This window comes from Zalophus californianus, chromosome 10 (genome assembly GCF_009762305.2).
Source record: "Zalophus californianus isolate mZalCal1 chromosome 10, mZalCal1.pri.v2, whole genome shotgun sequence".
In the NCBI taxonomy this organism is placed as follows: Eukaryota; Metazoa; Chordata; class Mammalia; order Carnivora; family Otariidae; genus Zalophus; species Zalophus californianus.
Window position 1 is genome coordinate 12,628,920 of NC_045604.1, and position 24,614 is coordinate 12,653,533.

The following is a 24,614-nucleotide window of genomic DNA, read 5'->3' on the forward strand; positions in this document are numbered from 1 at the left end:
TTCATTTCACAGGTTGCCTTTTGATTTTGTTGATGGTTTCCTTTGCTGTGCAGAAGCTTTTCAGTTTGATGTGGTCCCACTGGCTTATTTTTTCTTTTGTTGGCTTTGCTTTTGGTGTCAAATCCAAAAAATCATCACCAAGACCGATGTAAAGGAGCTTCCTGCCTATGTTTTCTTCTAGAAGTTTCAATGAATTATTATTGAATGAATAAATGATTTAAAGAATAATACTGAGCTTTAGTCTATAACATTTTGGTGATCTCAGTTTGGCAGTTTAACCCCACAGGGTTTAGAACATGGTTGGTGTTCAGTGAATATTTATTGGATGAGTTACTGAACGGTATGGCAGGAGGAACAAAGGACTGCCAATCAGGAAGCTTTGGGGCGGTCCCAGTTCGGCTACTAGTTAGCTGTGAGGGACAGGGTTAATCCCTTCAGCTCTGTGGCCTCCGTTTGGTGTAAGGGGGTCAGATGAAATAATTGCAAAGTAAGTTTTTGCTTAGAAATTTTGCAGTTCTATGAGTTGATCAGATTGCTTTCCAAACCAAGTACTTGAGAATCCCAGAGTGTGAGTGATCATTATGAAAAGCAGCGCTGGCTGAGGTCCCAGGACTGAGAGTTTTGGAATCCAGCAGTTTGCCCGAGGACCTACCTGGAGGATGGTTGAGGGGAAGAGGGAAGACAGGTGCAGAAATGGGGATCACAAGAGCGCCCCGGCCAACTTCACCTGCTTGCAAATCGTGCCTCATGCTGGCTCTGACTCAGTTTGAATCTGGTTTCTCAGCCACGTAATATTTTCTGTTGAGCGAATTCTCCTCTGCGGCAAGGTTCTTTGACTCATAGCAAGAGGCAGTGTCATCTTAGAGCCCAAGGCTCTCTGGGACACAGACTTGTGCCTTGAAAAGCCTTCTCTCTCTTCTTAAGCACCGATTTCTTAAAACCATCCCAGTTTTGCCAGGCCTTCCCATATACATGCTGTTTGTGCTGAGCTTGACTGGTGGCTCCAATTTTGAGGACTTGATGAAAACGGGGTGGGAAGTCCTTCATTACAATTTCTTGTGCCCTTTCCTTAAGCAGCTGTTCTTTTCCTTCTAAAGGTATAAGATGTCATTTGTAGTCTTTGAGCACAAGACAAGAAGAATCTCTAGCTTAGGTCATGGTAAGTGATAACTATGCACCCTCATTTCTGTGTCAGATGAAACAATCATTTTCCTATGCACATCTCATCCTCGTCACAACACAAGACCTTAGAGCTATGAGGTCCAATTTACGATAGTTCATCTAGAGCTTAAAGTCAACCTTCAACAGTTTACTGAGTAGCTACTATATTGTTGGGCTGAAAAGGTGCTTGGGGAATCCTGAAGTATAACCAACCATAAGACTTTTCAAGAATGAATCATCTTTTTGGAAATAGAACAAATACGTGAACAATGAGGAAACAAAGGGACATAATAGGTGGCTTATAATCCCGGCAGGGCTTCAGGAAAGTGCTTTACAAATCTATGTGATTTGCAGAGAAATTTGCTTGTGGGTGTTGGGTACGGAATTGGGCTTTCAGCAGTTGTCAGAAAAGAGGAATAGCACTCTGGGCATGGGAATGCAGGGGTGGGAGTGCAAAGAAGTGGGTGTGTGGGGGTGGGGGTGGTGGGGGTGGAAACAGCCCCAAGGGACTACTGTGAGTAAAGAAAATGTCACAGGAATGCTGGGCAGCTGGCTAATAGGACTTCTGTGTGTTTTCAAACTCATCTTTCCTCGATATTTCTAGACCCTTCTAAGGCAAGATGCTGGACCGGAGTTTAGGAGCTCCCTGGCACAATCTCAGTCTAGGGTTACGAGCCTCTCTTCTTGGAAAATATTTTTAAAGAATGATGGTCCGAGATAACCAGTTTGGATTCCTGGGCCTAGAGCCACATTCCTAGAGCCTTTCCTATTTTAACGGTGCAGACTCTCTCTTTTTGCTTCTTTCCCTTCTAGCATGTCAGCTTCTACTGGTTGTGGTTCTGAAAGGACTTTGCAGGTGGCAGGCCAAAAAAAAAATAAAAAATAAATAAAATAAATAAATGCCTCCCCCCCAATACCTCTTTAATTTATGCCTTCCCATCATCTCGTATAGCTTTCCAAAAAATGAAACACGTACAAAAAGACAAACTACATTCAATATGCCAAGCAGGCCAGGGAGAGACGAGCCTCTTGATCATTAACCAAGGCTCGGTGGAGGAATTAAGTTGTATGATTCGTCGCTCCAGGCCTGGTGAAATAGTATTTCATTTCAGTCCTTCATGGGCTTCAGGTTGCCAATATCTGGGCTTTGAAGTGGTTTCACCCTCTGTAATGTAACTGGATCCCCGGTGCTGGGCCTAAAGAGGCAGTTTCTCATAGTCCCTTGTGCCCACACTAGCCACCGGTGTGTTGCCAGCCCATGAACCTGATTGGACTGCCGCTCTGGTTTCCAGCGATTCTCCCTGAGGTCTACATTTCCTGCACTAGATACTCTGAGAGATGGAGGTTACAGTACATCCCCCCCCCCCCCTTGTGCGTGGTAGATGCTTGCGCATTAGAGGGGGCAGGTGCTGAGACGGGTTCAAATGCTGTGAATTTCAACTGCCCAATTTCACTCTGATTTCAGAGTGACTGCACTAGGCACCCTCCCCCCCCCCCGCCTTTGTTTTGGAGAAGGTTGTTTCTCCACACTGACATGGGGCTTACTTATTTATTTGGCTCTTCAATTTCCATTAAGAACGGTAGCCCTCCGCTTTTCCTGGTTGATTATTGAAGGAAATCAGTATTTCAGTAATCAGAATCACAGACTGTCTGCACTCCAAGGGTTTTCCAGAAATTATAAAAACCTGAACTCTCTCTGTCCAGTCTTTTTTCCATGGCCAGTTGTGAGAAACATTTTTTTTGTTGTTTTTTTTATATTTTTTTAGAGAGAGCAGGAGTGGGGGGGGAGGGTCAGGTGGGGAGGGAGAGAGAATCCCAAGCAGGCTCCACCGTGCTCAGCGCAGAGCTGGTTGCGGGGCTCGATCTCACAATCCTGAGATCATGACCTGAGCCAAAATCAAGAGTGGGACACTTAACCGACTGAGCCACCCAGCCCCGAGAAAGTTTTTATTGAAGATTTTCTGAATGAGAGAATTAGGCTTTCCACACCTCACTTTACCTTTGAGAAAAACCACCCTGCCAGAAAGCTTTGTGCTTGGGATGTGCTTTGGCCCCTTGCAATAGATGCTTGCACTGAATTTCACCCTGAGCTTGTCTCCAGCCTATGCTGACAGATGATACAGGGAAAGCTGTGTGAAACATACTAGGTTTATTGTAAGGAAGCTTTTGAAAACATTATCTTACATCACAGAGTACCCTTTTTATCAGGATAACAACAACAGAACAAACAAGTATAGAGATTCTCTCGTGCCTCAGCATTAGGGAAAATGTGCTTCTCCTGAACTATGGTTTCTTAGGAAAAACAGTTTCGTAGTAGATATCAGTACAATGTCATTGGATTGGGCCCTGCTGAGTTGAAATTTTTTGTAGTTCGTACACATGATTTTGATCTCAAAGTGACTGTGGCATATCTTGGAACTTAGGCTCATGGTACATTCTTTTGCAATATATTGTCAAAAAGCTTTCGGCTGGTTTAAAATCATGGCCTCAATCTACTGCATCAGACCTATAAATGCTCATTTGTTTTGTAGCTTCTAAAATAGTCTGGGGCAAGTGGATGGTATTTCTTTGAAAATGTCTTGCAATTTGGGGTTATAGTGTGTTTCTTCTATCCACCCAAATTATTTTTTTCTAGATCTCTTCACACTAGGTGGCAGAAGTGGCTCATAGAGGAGCTTAACTCCCTAACCAAAAGGCTTTGATGGCCTCTGGGGGAGGAGAAGGGGGGTAGTGAGGCAGTTTTTCACAGTGGACTCTGGCAGGTCCTGCTCTGGTGAAGTAAGTGAATGCGTGGCTTGGGGGGATGGTCTGATTCTAAGCCTGTGGCCCCACACATGTTCTTTCTGTCTCTATTTTTGTGCCAGAGAGAGACAGAGAAAGAGACGGGGGCGGGGTGGGGAGAGAGGGAGAAAGAGAAAGAGGGAGGGAGGAAGAGAGAGAGAGAGGGAGAGAGAAAGAAAGAGGAAGAGAGAGAGAGAATGGAAGGAAAGAAGGCGGGAGAGAGAGAGAGAGAGGAGGGAGGGAAGTGGGGGCAGGGAGAGAGGAAGAACACCTTCTTTTTTCCTTTTATGAAAGTAACCAGAATCTCATTTAATAAATAACAAGACAGATGAGAAGTCCCAAGCCTGCGCGTGAGGAACTGCAGAAACCCGCCGCCTCTGTCACTGCTGACGTCACCCTCCACAGGGCTGGGAGGTGCCAGGTTAGCGGCACTCCTGCTTGGAATTCTGCTCACGTATGGCCTTTGGATCATTTCGGGTTATTCAGTCAATGTGGGGAGGTGGCATGAGAAATGGACAGAGGGTCACACAGCCTCCTTCTGAGACTTGGCTTTGTCTTGGGCAAGTCGCTTAATCTCCTTAATACTAAGTTTCCTCATCAGTGAAATGGGGACAATCATAGCCCTTGTTTCAACGTGTGGTTTTGAGAATTAAAGGAAATAATACCAGGGAAGCGTTTGGCACCTGGGAACCATACAAGATATGTTAGTTGTCATTGTTTTTTTTTTGTTTGTTTTTGATCTTGGACAAGTCAAACACTGTGAACTTCAGTTTCATGACCCACAAAATGAGAGCTTTGAATCCTATGAATTCCAAAGTTTTTTGTAGCCTCCGAAGTTGGAGACTTTGTGTACTGTGTGTGCAGCGTTTCTGTCATTTTTATGTCACTCCTAAGGTCTCCCACATGGCTGGGCACACAATAGTTAATTGTGTGTTTATTAAATGCTTTTTGAATTCGAACTGAATAGAAAATATACTCTTTTAATGTGATTTATTTTACAGATAAGTAGATGATTAAGGCATAAATAATATATTCTATTTTTTCCCTCTTGTTGATTCATTTAATCATTACTTTTAAAGATTTTATTTATTTGCTTATTTGAGGGAGAGAGAGCGAGAGAGCACAAGCAGGGGGAGCGGCAGAGGGAGAGGGAGAAGCAAGGTCCCCACTGAGCAGGGAGCCCCATGTGGGGCTTAGATCACGACCTGAGCCAAAGGCAGACGCTTAACCGACTGAGCCACCCAGGCGCCCCTCATTTAATCATTACTTTTAAGATAATGCGCATTTATGGAGCAAATCCTTACTACATACCAGGAACTGACTGAGAAGCCGTGAGGGAAAGAAAGCTAAGATAGAACATGAATCCTGTCCTCAGAGACCTGAGCTCTGGGTGAGGAGGCGGACTGTGATGGGGCCACAAAACTGCAGTCTGCACGGGGTGCCCTTGGAGTACAGGGTGGACACGCCTGTTACAGCAGGGACTTGCAAGCCGTTGGGTGTAGCTGGCCCTATGTAGAGTGGTAAGAGACGGGGCAACCTGAAAACATTTCCTAGGTCTGGAGTGTGCCTAGGCTATCAAAACAGCCACATGTGAAGCTTCAATGTGTAGAAAATGCTGCATCTTTAGTTGTTGGAAATATAATACTGGCTTTATTTTAACAGTTCGTTCTAAAAATTCTCTATTATAGAAATGACAATGGGAATAATTGTATTATATTTTACAGTTTATAAAACTTTGACATCAACTTATTGGTTAATCATAATGTTTCTTGCATTTAATGAGCCCATATTGTTTACCAGGTACTGCATTTGGCACCTGACATCGTTACCTCATTTATTCCTAATTAGAACCCTTTGTATCAGGAACCCGAGTTTACCACCAGGGGGTGCTAATATGGGGGAGAAACAGATCTGTGCTCTGTGAGGTCAAAGAACATTTCTATCCATCTATCCATTATATCTCTAGCCTCTGGCATGGTGCCTGGCATATAGCAGGAATTTAAGTGATATTTCCTAAGTAACTAAATGAAATGACTTGTCGAGGGTGGTAGAACTAGTAAGTAGTGGAGTCAAGTACAAAAGTACTGGATTTTGACAATTTAGATTGGAAATAATCATGGCTAGAGAAAATCTATTTTCTGTAATATGGAAGCAAATCAAGCTCAGTATATGTCTTTTTGGCCATAGACCCTTGCTGGAAAGGAATACACTCTTTTTTTTTTTTTTTAAGATTTATTTATTTATTTTGAGAGAGTGAGAATGAGAGAGAGAGAGAGTACATGAGAGGGGGGAGGGTTAGAGGGAGAAGCAGGCCCCTTGCTGAGCAGGAAGCCCGATGTGGGACTCGATCCCGGGACTCCAGGATCATGACCTGAGCCGAAGGCAGTTGCTTAACCGACTGAGCCACCCAGGCGCCCAGGAATACACTCTTGATAGTCATTTGGTTTTCATTCATCAAGGATGTTGACTCTTTGGTGAGATGGGCTTGAGCCCTACATAAGATGGCTGGCTGAGTAGGGACTCTTTACCCCTTTCTCAATGAGATCGGTGTGATGAGAAAAGCAAATAGGATGAAGTAGGGAACACATCATTCCTGCTCACCTTTTCTTCTCTTAGAGCTAAGCAACTATGACCTTTTACCTTCCGTTTGTGTTGAATTCTGGCTGAAAGGGATTCAGGGAGACTGCTGTTCGCTGTAGCAGTGAGAATGTGGAAGCTCCAAAGGTAGACATAAGTGTATTATGTTTCTAAGAAATCTTCTGATTCCTAAACAACCTCTAGTTCATGGCATTCTATTATTTTCTAAATAATAGAATGGGAAAAAAGAATTTTTCCCTAAGAAATGTGGCACAAAGCTGATTCCAAGATCAGCTTCTGGTCTTGGAAGTCATTTTAATTGAGGGCAGGTCATCAAAAGTTTGGGAAAATGTACATACCTAAAGAACATTTTTTTGAGACTTTTCAGCTTACTCTCTTTAAAAATAATAATTTTCTCCTTAATGAACTGGACTGAATAATTCAGCAAATAGTTGCTGACGGCTTACTAAATGCTAGGTCCTGTGTTGGGTGCTGGGGATGCAAAGATGACAAGACATAGCTCTTGCTTTCAAAAAATGAAGTGGGAGATAGACCTGGAGGCCACCTGAGACCCTCAGTGGGGGAACATGGAAACGCCAATGGATGTACAGGAAAGTTGGAAACCGAGGCCCCAGATAGCTTCCCATCATTGGTGACTTGAGGCCAGGAGAGTGCTATAGACTGAACTTGTCCCCAGAGTTCTTATGTTGAAATCCTAATGTCTATTGTAATGGAATTAGGAAGTGGGAACTTTGGTAAGGGGACCAGGTTCTGATAAGGGCAGAGCCCCCATGAATGGGATTAGTGCCCTTATTAAAGAGACCCCACAGGGCTCTCTTACCCCTTCCCCCACATGAGAATACATGGGAAGCCAGCAATCTACAACCCAGAGGAGGGTCCTCACCAGAGCTTGACCATGCCAGCACCCTGATCTTGGATTTCCCTGCCTCCAGAACTACGAGAAATACATTTCCGTTGTTTATAAGCCACCCAATCTGTGGCACTGCATTATAGCGGCCTGAACTGCTGGGAAGGTAAAGAAGAAGGGAAGTCCTTCTGGAAGGGACAAAACCACCTGCTGAATATGAATGGATGAAGAGTTTCCCACCCCCCCGGCAGTAATCTCATACCTCTACCTCATCGCTTTGATGACCAACAGCTCCCAGATTTTATGATCAGATTTAGTACTGTATTATTATGGTTTGTTCTATATTTACCAGCTGAAAAAGGCTGACTGGAATTGACCCAGATGGTTCTCAGGTGGAGAAGCTGAAGCTTTCCTCTTCTTCCTCCACTGATGTGTGCACCTCCCACGTTGTCCTCAGACGGGGCTCTGAGGTGCTGATTTCTCTTTGGCCATTTATCTTGAGTCTGTGATATTATTCATTGCTTCTGCAGCCTCTTCTTTTATTCTCTCCTTGTTCCTATTCTGTCGTTCGACCCATTCTGAAATGATCCCATTTTTTCCCTAAGAAATGTGGCACAAAGTTTAATGCAAATCTAAGCACAGAGACTTTTGGGCAGAACTTTTGAGTATCTCTATCTCCTGTTAGAGATGGAAGGATTTCTGGAGATCCCGAGACCTAGCAACACGTTCAGTAATCTGACCAACTCCATGCCCTTGAATTCCGATTTCAGCTTAGTTTACCAGATGGAACCCATGACCATCAACGCACTAGAGCAGTGTTAAGTCTCAGAATGCCAGCAAAGCAGTGTGTCTCATGATTAGACACGAAGGGCAGGTAGCAGTCATTCAGAAACCCTGAAATGGCAAAGTTAGGGAATTGGGTTTTGAAAATGAGTCACCCAAACATTTTCTTTCCAAACATCTGCAGGTTGTTAGCTTGATTTATTTTGAATTAAAAAATCTTTTTGAGCTGGCTGACAGCTTATTTTAATTCCCAGCTGTTAAAATGTTTCAGCAATTGGAATTAGGGGCTGTGCCATGGCTTTTGATGTGGTGGGAACCAGTTCAGCGTTCAGGTACACCTGGGGGACCTGCCCCTCCTCATCATGGTCCTTCAGTTTTATTCCTTCTGTTTAAGAGCTTGGTGCTTTGAGCTCTTTGTTTACGATCTATTTGCTTGGGTCTTATAGCACTGGTGGCCAAGGGAGTTTAGCTCATATTCCAGGATGTGGTGGCTTTTACCCAGCACCTAGCACTTTGTGGCTGCCTTAGATTCTTTCTGGAGCAAGTTTGGGGAATAAACAAATACATAAATAGGTTTATATTTAATTGATATTGCCCCCTCCTCCCCCAAAATATGCCAAAAAAATTTTTCTACTCAAAGCTGGGGTTCTTATAAATGTTTTTAAGATTTCTCTGTAGATTGTTGGTTTGGTAAGGGCTTTTGACTTGTCCTTCACTTTTCTCTGGTTGTGGGTGAGCACCTCTTGTTTTTGCTGTGATTTTAGATAGGAAATCTGGCGACTCATTCTCTTCTCTCCTGATCCCAGCCACCACAAACAGTACCAGCACCACCTCCATCTGCTACTATCAATGCCACCTACCACTACCACCACCACCACCAAGAAGTCATTCCTTGGCCCTCCTAATTCCCCTAGCATAGCATCCTATTATTCATATTACTTTTTTTGTCTAACTCCCCCAAAGAATTATCTGTACTAGCTATTTTCACTTCTTTGGCTCACCTTTATCCCTCATTTTTTCCTTTTCTTTTCCACATCCACTGTGGCTCACTCCCATCACTCTGTTGAGACTGGGCTCTCAAAGGTCATCCATGGCTGTTTAATTGAGATTCAGTCCTCTTGTTACCCGACGTCTTCGCTTGTTCCCTGACTGCTGTGTATCTGTGTTAAGGGAAACTTTGAGACCAAAAACTAGAATGACAGAGTGGGACATTAAATGCTAGAGTAAGGATGTAGGGGTTTCTACAATAGACACTGGGGGACCCAATCCTGCTTTTAATCTTTGTTAAACTAAGGAGTAAATAGGTGAATCCGAAGATGAAGAAATGGTTGGAAGATTGTCACAACAGACTAGGTGGAGAAAGGTACCGAGGGTATAAATTAGAACAATGATAAAGAGAATTGAATGTCAAGTGAAGATTGGAGAGAGATGGAAGGAGTCTAATAGAAGATATGAGGGTTGATAAAATATGTAGAGAGCAAGTGGCAAGAGAGCCATGGCCTCCCTTAATCGTGTCCCTCATCTTTGACCTTCATGTTTTGTCTCATAGTCTCTCTTTCTGTAATGTCTTTTCTAAGTCATCTCTGTTCAACTTCATGCTTCTTATCAGGACTCTTTAAAAATATTATTTTTATGAACTCTTTTTTGATCTCCCGAGGTAGATATTACCTCTAATTTCTAAGGATTCTGTAGTACTCTATCTTCACTTTTATCTCATTATCTTAGGACAATAATCTCCTCAGTCTGGTTTTAGATGGATGGCATGTTGTTAAGGGTGTGATGAAGACTTAGGAATGAGGAAGGTGGAAGAGACTGTTGATAAGGAAAGGGTTTGTCGTCTAGTGGCCAAGGTGGAATTACAAACTTCATTTCATGGGTGGTGTGAATTTGGATTCCTGTATGTTTTTACTCTTTTTATTTTAACTTGTGATAAAGCTGAAAGCTAGGTTCTCAGGAGCTCTCATTAGAATGATTAGGAAGCATTTACCCTTTGGTAAATAAGACACACACTTCCCACATCTCTCAATGAACTGGAAGAGGGTGCTGATTCTTTTTCCTGGAAATTAAAAAAATTTTCTGCTTGTGATTTTAAGTTAAGCAACTCGCTGAGATTCTTTCTGAAGAATTTATCCTCCTGTGGCTGAGTGCAGCATAGTTGGTTTTCTAGAAAGAAGCATTCAGACCCAACAAAACAATATTATTTTCCCAGTAGGCTTTTCTTTTGCTAAAGAACATCATGCTTGGACTCTTAAAAAAAGGTAGTATTGAGTGTTTGAGTAATATACTGAGGCAAATGAATATTTTCTGCTTCTACTCTTTTATTTTAAATGTGACTAAACTTTGAGACTCATTTTAGAGTCATAGGGTAATATTTCTAATTGGATTCTCCCAGAGGCAGTTGAGTTGGGAATGAGTTACATGGGTGCTTTTTAAATGACACATTATGACACATCTGCACGTTAAGATGACTGGCTTTCTGTTTTTTCTCTTTCTCTCCATTGATACGTAAGCTCCTTTGCCTCTTCTCAGTGATGAGTAAAATGCTTTGTCTCATCACTTTTTTTTCACATTACAAATAGGGTTTCACCACTTTTAGAATTTATGAAAAATGCGAATTTTTGTGCAAAATGCTAATTTCAGAACCGTCTTCAAAGATTCTATTCAGGAGTTCAGGCTGGGGCCCCATTTTCCATACCCACCACCACCAAGCCACCTACCCCAGGGGACTTGGATGCCATGGACTCTGGGCCACATGAACTAGCTGAACTTCACCCTTCACTGCATGGTCGGTCTGCAGTCCACAGTGGCTTTGCCCACGAGGGAGCACATTTAGATTTGTAAATTTCTTCTATCCCCTCCATCTCTTCCAAAGAGAAATTATAGGGCATATATCCAGTTACAGCTCAGTACATATGAACCAAGAGGATTGTCTCAAGTTACCTGCCTTCATGACTTCGAAACTCTTATTCCTGGATTGTGACCATTTTGCTTACCTCAGGGAGTCCTCAAATAGCCTTTAAAAAAAAGTACTCTAAAGAGTAAATTAAAAGTAAAAAGTATTTCACATGGTATTCAGGTATCAGTGAAGGATTTGGGCTTTAATAACCCTGAAATTCTATAATTTAATAAAATGTTCTTCTATAATATTATACTCTACGTTAAAGCGACATATTAAAATACAGGAAAACTTCTTTCTTTGAGAGGATGCACTGCTAAAGTTGTGAATTTACTTCTCATCTCTTTCCAGCCTTTCCTTTCCCCCTTTTGTGTGAAATGACTTGCCTTTATAATTTACCATGTTATTATTTTGGTGCATCAGTATTACAACGATTATGGGTAACAGGTTTGGCCATTGGCATTGTTTGTTAACTCTTATAAAGGAAACCACGACAAGTCAAGATGTCAGAACCAGTTTAATGATGGGGTCCTGGTTATAGTTGTATGTGCATCAAAGATAGAGGAAACTAGATGCTATTTACTATGACACTGTATCAAGTGTGTTAAACACCTACTGTCATTTTGTTTTTTTCTCATTTTATTCTTATTTGACTCATACAAGGTAAGTGGTGTCATCTTTTCAGTTTTGCAAAAACAGAAAGCAGAGACTCGGTGAGTAGCCACACTGCCTGACAAGCAGCAGAGGCAAAATACACAACTCGGGCTTCCCTAACGTCAAAGTCAGTGCTTTTTTTATCATATCGTGCCATTAACGATGCTTAATTCAGTTTAGGGATACCAACCAAATCAAAGTAGATTTTGTTCTGATTCTGCCGAGGAACAGACTCTTTTCTCAAGTAACTAGCAGTTGCTTGTAACTGGCTAGGCAGAGCTCATAGTTTCTAGGGTGGCCAGTACATAAAATTGGAGACATGGACAAAATCAAGGCAGAGTAGAAAGAGCTATTTAAAGGGTTTCAGAGCCCTTGACCGACACTTGCCTCCTGGGATAGTTCTGATCTCTCTGCTTTTCCATCGCCTCTTTCTTTTCGAGACTTAACTCACTCCCACCCTAACCCTTCCTGCTGGTGGCTGTCCCATTCACAAGGGAGCAGATACCAGATGTGAGAAATTGAAGAAACAGTTGTTGGGCGATTGTTCTTATGAGTTACGTACTCGGGCTCTTGGTTGGAGGGCTCTGATCTGAAAGCTTGCTTCAAATCCTCTGAGAAAGTAGAGTGATTTAAGTGGTGACCTGGGGAAGGGCTGGGGAGGCCGACCGTGGGGACTAATTTGTTCTTTAAGTTTATCTAATGGTTTGCAAGGGTAGAAATATCTGCTGGGGTGATGTGGTGGATTCTCCTAGGAAACTGACTTCACTGGAGAATTCTTTAGAAACTGTTTTCAGGAGCGAGACAAGTGGCATGAACCTATTGACAAAGGAAATTGGCTCTGTGTCTGTGACTGGGTCAAAGACCCCGAGGCATGCCTGTCGCGATACAACGTGGATGTTTGTTCAGGGGGCAAGTGCTCACGCTGAGTGATTTTCAAAGCTATTCGAGGGCATTTATCAGGCTTTTAAACTCTAGATACTCTTTCCCACGGTGTGAAGGCCAAGAGAAGGATCCTGGGCTCTCTTCCCTGGCCCCCAGGATGGGAATTCAGGGGGAAAAGGTCACCTATTCTTATGACACAAAAGAAAACTCATTCATCAGTTTTCAAGTAAAGGCCCTTCAGTGTCTGCAAATAGGGGAATTGCTAAGAGCTTATCAGCTGTGCTACCTCTCCCCCCCCACCTGGTACTGCAATGGTGGGGGGCGTGTGCCTTGTCCTCCTTCAGGTGAAAAGGGAGTGTTCTGGACTTCTTTTGATAAAACTCCTTCCAATTCCAGTAAAAACATGAATTCCAAAGCCATCATCTTTTTACTGTTTACTGGGGGGAATCAGAGGTAGAGAAAAGAGAGCAAACAGCGGAAGTGGATTTACAGTCAGTTCTCCGATTGCTTTTCTTGCTAAAGAATATTTCATATCATAGGATTTTCCTTCTCCTCTGTACTCTTGATACACCCAAAATCTTAATATCCTCCCAAATGCAGATTAAAGATGACACAGGGTGGTGGTGGTGGAGGGAACCAGGAGGAAATTGCATTTTAAAGTTTTGTTCCATTTGTATTACCAGCAATTAAAACTCTTTGAGGTCCCCACCCCGATTATAGCAGCAGCGCCATGAGGCCGCCCTGCTGGGAATTCATTTCTAGTCCAGCCAGCTCAGACAAGGCTCAGATGAATTAATGGGCCCTGCTCGATTTCAACTCCCTCTCCTCGCCTCACTGAGCCCCATCCCAGGGTTCAGTGGCTGCACGTGTGAGCACACCACTCCTGCCCTTGACCTAAAGCACGTACTGAACTTGGTGCATGCATGAACCATGCTGCACCTCTGGCCTGGGATGGCAGAACAAAGCTAGCTGCGTGCTCCATGGGGTGGCAGGGGACCTGCAGTAGCTCCCCTGACCCAGTGAGGGAGTCTCCCTTCTTCACCCCGCATCTGCCCATCCTTCTGGAGTTTGTGCTATAGCTTAGATCTGGCCTCCTGGGGGAGGTGAAATATGGCTTCACTTTGCAACAGCTGAGGTTTGCTCATGGAAGCAGAGGTGCTGGAGTCTTAAGCCTATGATGTGGCTGATGCCAGCATTTCTTAGTAATGAGCCTTGCAGACACATCCCAGGAGAGGAAGTTAGATTAGGGCAAGACAAGTGAATGAGATTGTTTAAAGGCTAGAAGGAGATTAAAAAAAAGAGAAAAGTAATTCCTCTTCATTTAGGGTTATGAGATCCTCTTTCCTGGGTGACTCTGCAGGTAGTGTGGGGTTAGGGCTCCCAGCCTCGACGTGGAGATTTCATGTCAGAGGAGATGGGGATGGGGGGGATCTACATAGGAGCTGGATTGTGAGTCAGCATTGCTGCCTTTCATCTGAGTGTCCTGGGGCAAAGCCTTCCCACCTCCCATAACTGCCAGTTACTCTGGCATCTGGGAGGCCTCCTGGTTTTAGGGTCTGCTGGACAATGGAGGGACAGCAGGACTGGTGTTCACACCAGGGGCCGGGGCGCAGGGATGGAAAAGTGCCTTGTACCCAGCAGTCACTCAGTGATTCATTATTAGGTGACTGAATGAAAGATATTTTATGGTACACACTGACTTTGACAGTCAATTGCCCCAGAACAATTGAAAATGGGCTCATTTTTGAGGCTCACCGCTGTCCTGTCCTTCCTGGGCTTCTACTCGGGCATCACCTACCACCTGGTAGGCGTGAGATGCATCCATCCCTGTACGCATGAAGGACTGGGAAGCGGTGGTTTTGTTCCTAACTATTACTTCAATGTCAGCTGAATTTCTCTTTTTATTTTTAATTAATTTTATTTATTTATTTATTTATTTATTTATTTATTTATTTATTCATTTATTTGACAGAGAGAGAGATAGCGAGAGAGGGAACACAAGCCGGGGGAGTGGGAGAGGGAGAAGCGGGCTTCCCTTGGAGCAGGGAGCCCAAAGTGGGGCTCAATCCCAGGACCCTGGGATTATGACCTGAGCTGAAGGCAGACGCCTACCGACTGAGCTACCCAGGCGCCCCTAACTTTTTATTTTTTCAGAGAGGAAGTTCCTAATTTTTTGTAGAGCTGGCATAATCCAAAATAATGGAACCTGTGGGGAAACAAATCAACCACAACTAAAAATAATCACTTGCATGAGAGGCTTCAGATGGTGGTTTTGATTTAAAAAGTAAGTGGTGGGATCTTTACGAGAACATGCTGCTTGGAAAGAGCACCTGGTCTGGTCAGGCTGATGTAGGGTGAGATGTGTCATTAACCCTTGCCTGAGGTCCATGACCCTCATCAACATTAGGTACAACATCCCAGGTTGGTGGGATTTGGTGGTGCAACTTTTGAGAGCTCCTACATTATAGTAATTTCCAGATGGTTTAATAAAGTTAAAAAAAAAAGAGGTGAGGGAGAAACAAAGATTCCTCCCCGCCTGCCCTGAGTAATGAGCCTCTTGGATGAAAGACTACCTTATAAAGGTTTTTCTCTCCATTCCCCGCTTCCTGCCACCCAGATCTGGGTGGGGGAGCTCCCGAATCTGGGTAACAGGTTGGCATTTCTAATCCGAGCCCAGGTTCATCTCCTGCCATGTGTATGGGTTGTTGAGCAAACTGATAGACTATGTGAGTGTCTTGCCTGAGTGATGAGCTGCACATACCAGCTTGAGCAGAGCATTAACAAGAGCTGGTGTATGACTCCAACCTCGCTGAATTTCCTCTCTCTCTTGCCAGTGGACATGACAGCCCAGGAGAAGGTGACTGGGAGCCCATGAGGACAAATGGGACACAATGCAGAAGCCTGTCTTGAGAACTTCCAGCTGGTTTGCATTTCCTCATGGGATAGGAGCCCTCTCTTGTAGGCTGGGAAGGCAGTGGGACCACCACATGATTTTATGGATCCATTTTCACTTTTCCAGATGCAGAGAGGAGCCATAATTACCTTGCATACGTTTTGATAACGTCCCTTGGGCAAGAGGTAGGTATAACTCAACAGATAACCTCTGCTTTTGCTCCCACGTTGTCTCCATTATCTGCAACATGGGGGTGTTGAGTGATGCCACAGGCAGCTGGAAGGGCTCATTTATTTGACCTAATTATTCCCATTGTAGACCTGACTCATCAGAATGGGCTCTTCTTCAAAGGAAATGAGAGCCAGATTGTCTCCTTGGCAGCAATGGAAAACAAATGCTATCCACAGAATGGTTGTTAGATTGAAAAAAGGCACAACTGGCTTTTGGGGCCAGCCGATATGTAACCATGTTACCAAGAATAGAGGATTGGAGAGAGAGTAGTGTCAACTTCTGACATGCTAGCCATCTCATAATGTTCTTAATAAAATTAACTCGCCCTTGGATGCCGTGGACAAAAGTAACCACATACTGAGAACCCGGGGAAAAATGGAAAACTTCCATGCGGTGTTTTTATTAATAACTGATGGAATCCCTACGGGTACCATAGGGGACTTTTCACATGGGAACCTTATTATTTCTGGGTCCTCTTGGAGGCTCTATTGAAGAATTGGAATTGTCTCTTCTAAGGGATGGGGAGATGGAGTAAGGGAGTTGAAACAGCCCTCCTGGACCGTAAGGCACATCAGACAGAGAGCGGGAGCAGCAGCCACATTCCCTCTGTGAAGCCTGAGAATAGTCTTGGCTCAATGATGCATGACTGAATATTGAAACTTCATCTCAGACAATTGCAAATTGTCCATACTGACCCACAGGTGCACTGAAAAGAATCATCTAACTGTTTCTTGGTCCCACCTTCCTGTTTTACAGTTGTGGTTAAGAACACCATGACCCTCAGAAATTCGGGAAAGATGTGCACTTGGCCGATGCCTGTGGCACAGTCTGGCTCTCAGCCTTCTGTTCCGCAGTTCCTGAGGCCTGGGACTATGAAAGTGCCCCGTTGACCACAGGATTCCAGGGTCCACCTATTGTCACCAGAGACAAACCTCCAAGAGCAGCGTGTTTGATCCCGAGCCTGGATCCCATCTGGGCAGAGGAGAGGGAATCCCCTGAGCAAATAAATAGGTAAGAAGATCCTGTTGTTCAGTCATGTCCTCTGACACCGTAGCGATGCACGCATATGGTTGCACTTGGCATTCTGACACGTGCATGGCATGTTTTCATCTCTTCCCTGGAGGTGAGGCCAAAGCCTGAGGTTCCTTTTGACACAGCTCTGCAAAAACTCTGGCTTTGTGCTCCCCTGTGCTTTGCAATAACATACCAGCTCTGTGGTGTGGCCAATGTTTACTTAATTGGTGGGAGGACTTTTTAATATCAAAAGGAAAACATTTCTTCTGCATTCCACATAGGTAAGATGTGGTTTGCTGTGGTACAAGGGTAAGGATTGGGGTGGGGAGGGAATGAAGAGAGGAAAAACAGTCCTTAGGACTAAAGTCATGGGAGGGGCTGGGTGGATAGGAAAGAGAACCAAATAATGAGGGGCAGACGAAAGATCAACGGGCATTGCTTTTAAGAGTCAGAGCTAGGACTGGCCATATGCTTGCTTTGCAGTTATTTCCAAAAATAGATGATTGGTAGTGAGAAGCAACTGGTTTCTGACGCTTATGAGGGTGTCAGTTAATATTATTTCCAACTGCTGGGGTAAGCTATGGGGTAGGCTGTAGATCTAACAGAAAGAGATTGCTGAACTTCGCAGTGCTTTGGATTACATTTCACGGAGCTTTTATCGGCTAGACAAAGCTGTTAGCTAAGTAAGAGGAATTGACCTGAGGATAAAAGGGGCTGGTAACTTGTAGTGGTCACTGCAGATATTCTGTATTTTAGGTAGTGCTAATCTACCAGCAATTGAACAGTCATTAAGAAATGGGAGCTAGTGAGCACAAGGATGCGCAGAGGTGACACCCTGCGAACCATTCCCAAATGCGAATGGTCCAATAGGGGGAATTAGTGCTCTCTCTTCTCCACAGATCCCTGGATGAGTGGTGACTCCTAGGTCAGAGATGTCCTGAACCTTTAATATTTCCTAGAGAAGAGGTTGAGGGTGCTCTGTGTTCAGTTGAAGGATAACCCTGCTGTAAATTGTGTTGCTAAATGGTAAATGTGTATGCAGTTCTACAACTTTGATTTATTGTGATTGTGATACTTCATGAAAGATGTTGTAGTGCTTAAGTTTGTCAGTTCTCCCAGAGCAGAATCTGCCAAAGACTTTCCTTAGGATCTGCTTACATTCAACAGACACCAAGAGAGTCCCAGCAGGACAGAGGCAAGTGGGTAGAAGAGACATCCCTGGCCGTGAGAATATGGCAACAAGAGATCCCAAGACATAACAAAGGCACCAATTTGACTTCTTTTCTGGATGCACATGGTACCTTTACTTCCCTCTAAACCTGGGGCAGTGCTAGAGGTATTAGTTTCTTGAAACGTTTGCAAGTCCTTGCAACGGACTGCTGCCATTTGCACTGAGGTATGTAGACGGGACATACCTCAAATGGAAGGTTGCTGACTGAGTTCTAGTCCCAAGGGCTCACATTCCATCTTACGGATTACTCTATCCAGCTTTCAAGTTCAAGTTGAGCTCTGGACAGCTGTTGGTTCTTTGATGCTCATATCCCCAGAGGCCAATCTTTCAGTTGACTGCTTGTTCCAGAGCCATGTGCCATGCACTCCAGGAGTGATGTAGGAAGTCCTAGCCCTGGTCTCCTTCGGCACTGGTGTCAAAAGCTGAGGGCGAAGACAGGCAGAGATATGGGTTGATTTGTTCTTTTAATGCGGTTTTTCTTTTCAGATCAAGTGAAACAGTATTATGTAATTCTTAGTAGACTTTATAAATGTTTGTTGGTCATCTACCATGCATCAGGCTGAGACTCAAAGTTTAATAATACACAGAGCAGCCATCAAGGAATTTATACTTGGTGTATATTTCTCTCCCTTCACTAGACTCAGCTTGTGAAGTATGGCATAATTCTTAGTTACCTTCTGATCTCTGCCATCTAGCACGGAGCCTGGCCCATATGTTGAAACGATATGCAAAGAGCAGTTCGCCTTGCTATTTTCCTTTCTTGTTGTCTAACATCCTTGCCTTATATAGGTCAACCAATGGATTTCCTCCCATCAACATACCAGAATATCTTTCTCTCAAGATGCTTATTTCCTATTGCACCTCTTACAATGACTGTGAGGAGAAACAAACTTTTTCCCTTTATGGCAAGGGTGACTTCCCACTAGTATGTACAACGCCCCATAAAGGCAGACCTGTTTTTATCCTTTTGTTCACTGCTGTTTCGCCAGCACCAAAAATACTGTCTGGGACATCATAAGTACATGTTAGCTTATTTGTAATTATTTGTTGGATGAATATGTAAACTTAAAAGGACAAAAGACCTTAACATATTAGACAGGTTCAGTTAAGCTATGCGGCAGTAACAAGTAAATCTGGAAATTTCAGGGGTTGAACAAAGAGGTTTGTTTCTCTTTTCTGCAGAGTTGGCCATGGGTCCTTCAGCCTTCTGGATCGGCCCCTTTCCTGGTGGTAATGCCAGGATCCAGGATGGGATATATAGCTTTTGGGTTGCTCCTATAGGGTAGGGAGGGTGGAAGGGTTGCATACTGACTCATAAATACTTTCACCTGGAAATGATACATGTCCTTTCTGCTCATGGTCTTTTGGTTACGTGGCTGGGAAATGTGGGTGAGCCCAGAGTATCCCCAGTGAGCATGCTCCACTAAGTATGTTAGTCAGGCTTGCTAAGGGATGCTGTAATGTCCTAGGAAAGCAAGTGTTGATGTCCCTCCCTCACTCTGACCCCTTCAGTGCATGCCGGCCGCTTTCCCAATGCCAGCAGCTGCATTTCTTTGCCTGAAGTCTGTCTTGGGTCGCCGGAGCTTGCTTTGGCTTCCTGCTTTGCCTTCAGCATAGGGGGCTCCCAGTGTCGGGAAACCACCCTACATGAGGCTGAGTTTAAGGTTGAATAAGACATAGAGCAGCCATCGAGGAGCTTATACTGTTTGAATTTTTCTCCCTCACTAGGTACAGCTTGTTAAAGGCAGCATTGACTCGATCAATGACTGATGGGAATTAGTGTATAAATAACTCAGCTCTCTCACTGCTCAGATGGCAGGACCCTGAGGTGTATTTTCCACACTGGCTCCCAGAGATAACAGCAGGTTGAAGCTCTAATTGTCCACAGCGATGACTTGCTTGATAACAAACCTATTATCAGCCGTCTTCCCTTCCCCATCTCACTTCCCTACTTCCTTGACAGTGTTTCTTGGGATTTCCTCTCAAATAAACTATTTACACATGATTTTGTGTTTTAGGATCTTCTTAAGGAGGAACTCCAAACTAAAATAAAAAGTTGCCTAAATAGTTCAAATTCTGTGTGTGTGTGTTTGTGCGTGTATGTGTGTGTGTGTGTGTATGTGTGTGAGAGAGAGAGAGAGAACATAGTATTGATTTGGGATGGGCACAAGAGAGACCTCCTCACTCTCTCCATCTGAGGTGCTTAGGTAGTTGGAATGAAGGAAGTGAGAGGAATGAAAGGGAGGGGAAGGAGAATACCTAAGATGCCAGAAAGACTTTCTCCTATAAATGGGTTGTTAAAAACATAAAGCCTGGATCCTGTTATTACCGTATTGGCTTCCTAAAGTCCCGGGGAGAAACATTCTCAAAGGCTTTCTAAGGTGGGCACCTCCCGGCCCATCAACATGAATGCTGGGGTGGCTGGAGTGCTCTGTTTTTCAGCACCTCTTGGTGGGGATTCCAGAAGTGCCTTCGGACAGTCCTAAAGTGGTAACACTGGTTTTTGGTTCTTCACCTCTGCTTTCCATGCCCTCTATTCCTTTTTGGTGATCTCCTGTGTCCCAGGATCAAGTAATGCTAAAGTGACCTTATACTTTGTCATTCACATTGGGGTATTTTTTGTTCTTACGTCCTCGTAGACCAATGAGAAAACTAAGGTGTCACATAAGCAATCCATTCTCACTCAGCAGGTGATGGTGCCAGGATGTAAGGGTGGGGGGTGGTGTGCTTCCTTAATGCACCACCTGCTGTCCCATATTGACTGGCCAGGGGTTTCATGGCAGAGAAGAAGGCCTGGGGCTCCAGGGTGGGAGTCAGGATGTGCAGGCAAGAGTCTCGGGTTTGTTGCTCACTCCTAGGGGGAAATTTGACAAGTCTTTTTGCTTCTCTGGGGGCAGTGTCAGTATGTATGAAGGACAGACCTAGGATTGGGTAAATAATAATGATAATAATAGTAGCAGCCATGCTTTCCTGTATATTTAGTGGCTGAGACTTAAGAGCATGGATTCTGAAGCCAGAAACTTGGGTTTGAATCCCAGCTCTACCACTTACTAAAGTGAGATCTGGGCCAAGGTACTCATCAATTTTCTTAACAGTGTAACCATAGTACAAGTGCCATATAATAAACTGTACCTATTTAGCAAGTACAATTTTTAAGTTTTGATATATGAATATGCTCATGAAGCCATGAAACTATGACTACAATCGAGATAACGTACGTATATATATTAACACTTTAACTGCTAAATTATTTTCTTAAGTATTTTTACATTCTAAATTCTAAAGTAAATTTTCCATTTCCACTATTAGTGTACAGTATAAGAGTTTTAGCTCCTCCCCATCCCCTTCAAGGCTTGATATGGTCATTATTTTATTTTATTTTATTTTGGCATGATCATTATTTTAAATAGGTGTGTAGTAGTATCTCATTGTGGTTTTGATTATTTTTTTTTCCTCATGACAAATGATAATGAGCATCTTTTTATGTACATGGTGGCCATCATGTATCTCCGTAGATGAAGTGTCTATTAAAAACTTTTGCCCAGTAAAAAGAAATTGGTTTGTTTTCTTATGTTTTGAGAGTTCTTTATATGTGCTAGATAACAACTCCTTTATTAGATACAAAATTGTCAGTATTTTCTTCATTTCTGTTGCTTGCCTCTTCATTCTTTGGCAGTGTTTTTCCCGGAGCAAAAGTTTTTAATTTTGATGAAATATGACTTATCAATTTGTTCTTTTATCCCTAGCCCCAAATCACCTTTTCTCTTATTTTTTCTTCTAGAAGTTCTACAGTTTTAGGTTTACCTTTAAGCCCGTGATCCATTTTGAGTGACTTTTTGTATATGATGCGGTGTGAGGTGTGGATCAAAGTTTGGTTCTTTAACATATAAATAGCCAACTGTTCTTGCACCTGTTTGTTGAAAAAGACTACTTTTTCTCTGCTGGACTGCTTTTGTACTTTTGTAAAAAATCAATTGTCCACATGTATGGATCTCCTGGACTTTCTGTTATTTTCATTTTTTTTGTTGTTTATATTTACATCAATACCGCACAGTGCTCTAGGTTTATAATAAGCCTTGAACTAAGGTGCTGTTAGTTTTCCAATTTTGTTCTTAATTTTCAAAGTCATTTTGGCTCTTGTAGGTCCTTTGTATGGCTATATGAATTTTACAGTTGGTCTGACAGTTTCTACAAAAAATCCTGCTGAGATTTTGATTGAAATTCTGTTGATCTCATACATCAATTTTAGGAGAATTGACATTTTTTTTTAAGATTTTATTTATTTATTTGACAGAGAGAGAGAGCACGCGAGAGCAGGAACACAAGCAAGGGGAATGGCAGAGGGAGAAGCAGGCTTCCTGCCAAGCAGCGAGCCCAGTGTGGGGCTCTATCACAGGACCCTGGGATCATGACCTGAGCTGAAGGCAGTTGCTTAACAACTGAGCCACCCAGGCGCCCCAGAACTGACATCTTAACAAAATTGAGTCTTCTGGCCCAGGATCATAAAAACCAGGACACATTTGAAAGTGAAAGGGGATGGTAGGAAAATTATGCTTGGATAGCCAGGACAAACCAGGGTTTTTCCAGGATGTACGGTCATCCTATTGTGTGCCTTCTCATCACCCCCCCGTGATGACATCCTATTGGTGGCATTGTTCCCAGAACTCTCATCTACTCTTGTCAACTTCAAAATTTATTATGATTCTAACAGTATTAACTACATTCCTGGCAGAAATATCTCCATAAAGAAAACCCTAAAATCTCAGTATCCCATTGACGGTTTTTCCTGGATGGCAGGAATGACAATGGGTATCCTGATAAATCAATCCCTAGTAAGAATTACATAGCAGATGCGTTATTCTATTAACTTATTCATTCTCCTCACTTAACGAATGTATCCAACTCATTTATTCTTTAACTTTTAAGGACTGATTCTGAAGGCAGGTTAGGACAGTGTTTAAAATAGTTTTCAAACATCCATCCCTGTGAATTAAATTAAATAACAGCTGTAGAACACCCAGTACTATTTCTGGTGCATCCAAAGCCATTGGTAAGTTCCCATCCCTTGAAGCACAGCATAGCCGTGGGCAGTCCCTGCCTGCAGTCAGGAAGGGCTTTCCTGGGGAGGTGGGAGAAAGATGTGAACCCTGATCTTCCTATATTCTGGGTGGATCAAAAGCAAAGCTCATAAAAAGTTGGCAAAAGAAAACTCAAAATATATCATAGCAAAAAATCTGGATTAGTTCTTTGTGGTATCACTGCCAGCAATCTTGCAAGATACTTGAGGACATGACCTTCACTGCTCTTTGCTGTCATGCACTCAAGGGTCAGGGTTTGGGTGGTGTAGGAAGGAAGTGGTAGCTTTGAAGCCCGTTGCCATTACTGTGAGCAGGAAGTGAAATATCAAGGATGTTATTCAAGAATTCTCTCTCTGCTTAATTCTGTTTCACTCTGGCTTCCTGTGTATCTCTTCTGTGCTATGCTCCTTCTCTGTGAGGTTCTGAAGCCATTCAGGTGGTCAAGATGATGAGCTCAGCAGTTTAGGCTATGGGGCTAAGGAAATCAAGGTCACAGGTTTGGTCTCCATATGAGCCAATTAACTCTGTAGACAAAGAAATCTGTCCAAGTCCTCAGATTGCCTTACTGACTCTCACCAGCTGGCTTGAAAAACTGTGCTCCACCAGGGCGTGGGGCATGGATGGCTAAATAACAGGCCTATCCTTAGTTCTGGAGAATTCTCCTTGGAGGAGGCCTTCCAGACGTTAGAAACCTCATTAGATTCTGGGATTGTTCATTAATCTGGCACCACTTCACTTCAAGGCCTGGTGTTTATCTTGAAGTAATTTATGAGTGACTGAGGATTTTGCATTGTTGTAAAAATTGATTGTTGATAGTGTACCAGCCTACTTGATAAATGATTCCTTGCTTCAGCACGCCGGAATGCAGAGTCAGCCGCAGGAGACTGCAGTGGGGAGGCCAAGGGCTAGCAAGTTGAGGCTTCAGATGTTGAGTTATTCGTTTAAAAACTTCCTTCGAGTGCCTTCCGTGGGCCAGGCACAGATTGGGATACTGGGGATATAAGTATTCATTATTTCCACACATGTTTTCAGGCCTATTCCATGAGAGGCATTCTACTGGACCCAAAGGGCAGAGCAGAGAATGAGATACTCATCACTCATCATCTCATCACGGGATCTTAACCTTTGTGCCATGGACTCCCTTGGCAGTCTCATGAAGTCTATGGAAGGCTTCTCAGAGCAACACTTTGAGATGTCTAAAATGAGCACGCGAGATTACAAAGGAAGCTAGTTATAATACAATACAGTTGTCAAAATAGTAAACAAATACATCCATGCTAAGTGCTAAGCATGGAACATGTACCCATGGTCCATGTCTGCTCATAGCTCCTCCTCAGGGACCCTGTGCCAATCTCAGCTGCTGCTTGGAGATGGGGGCGGGGGTTTCTAGCCAGCCAGGCTTTGAACCACAGGTCTTGGTCCTCCCAGGCACAGCTGAAAAAAGACAGGGAAGCACTGACCTAGAGACCGCTGTTCAAACAACTGAGGTGCTCTGACCAAAAGAGCTGGCCTAGGCAGGAGGTCATTCTTAGGAATGTGCAGTTGGGAAGCAGGACCCATTTCAG

At 43.5% G+C, this 24,614-nt stretch overlaps 1 long non-coding RNA gene across 3 annotated transcripts in view; it reads left to right on the forward strand.

The window, feature by feature from the left end:
* The first annotated feature begins 4,197 nt into the window (after positions 1-4,197).
* The window catches only part of LOC113933021, a 71,982-nt gene continuing 51,565 nt past the window's right edge, over positions 4,198-24,614 (forward strand). Inside the window, exons 1-4 of one of the 3 annotated variants that reach the window (XR_003523212.1) lie at positions 4,198-4,396; positions 15,437-15,680; positions 16,483-16,737; positions 17,908-19,209. This is a non-coding gene — a long non-coding RNA (uncharacterized LOC113933021). Of the gene's footprint in view, positions 4,397-15,436; positions 15,681-16,482; positions 16,738-17,907; positions 19,210-24,614 lie in introns of those variants that run through there. The other 2 variants (XR_003523214.1, XR_003523213.1) reach the window with 2 other exon arrangements.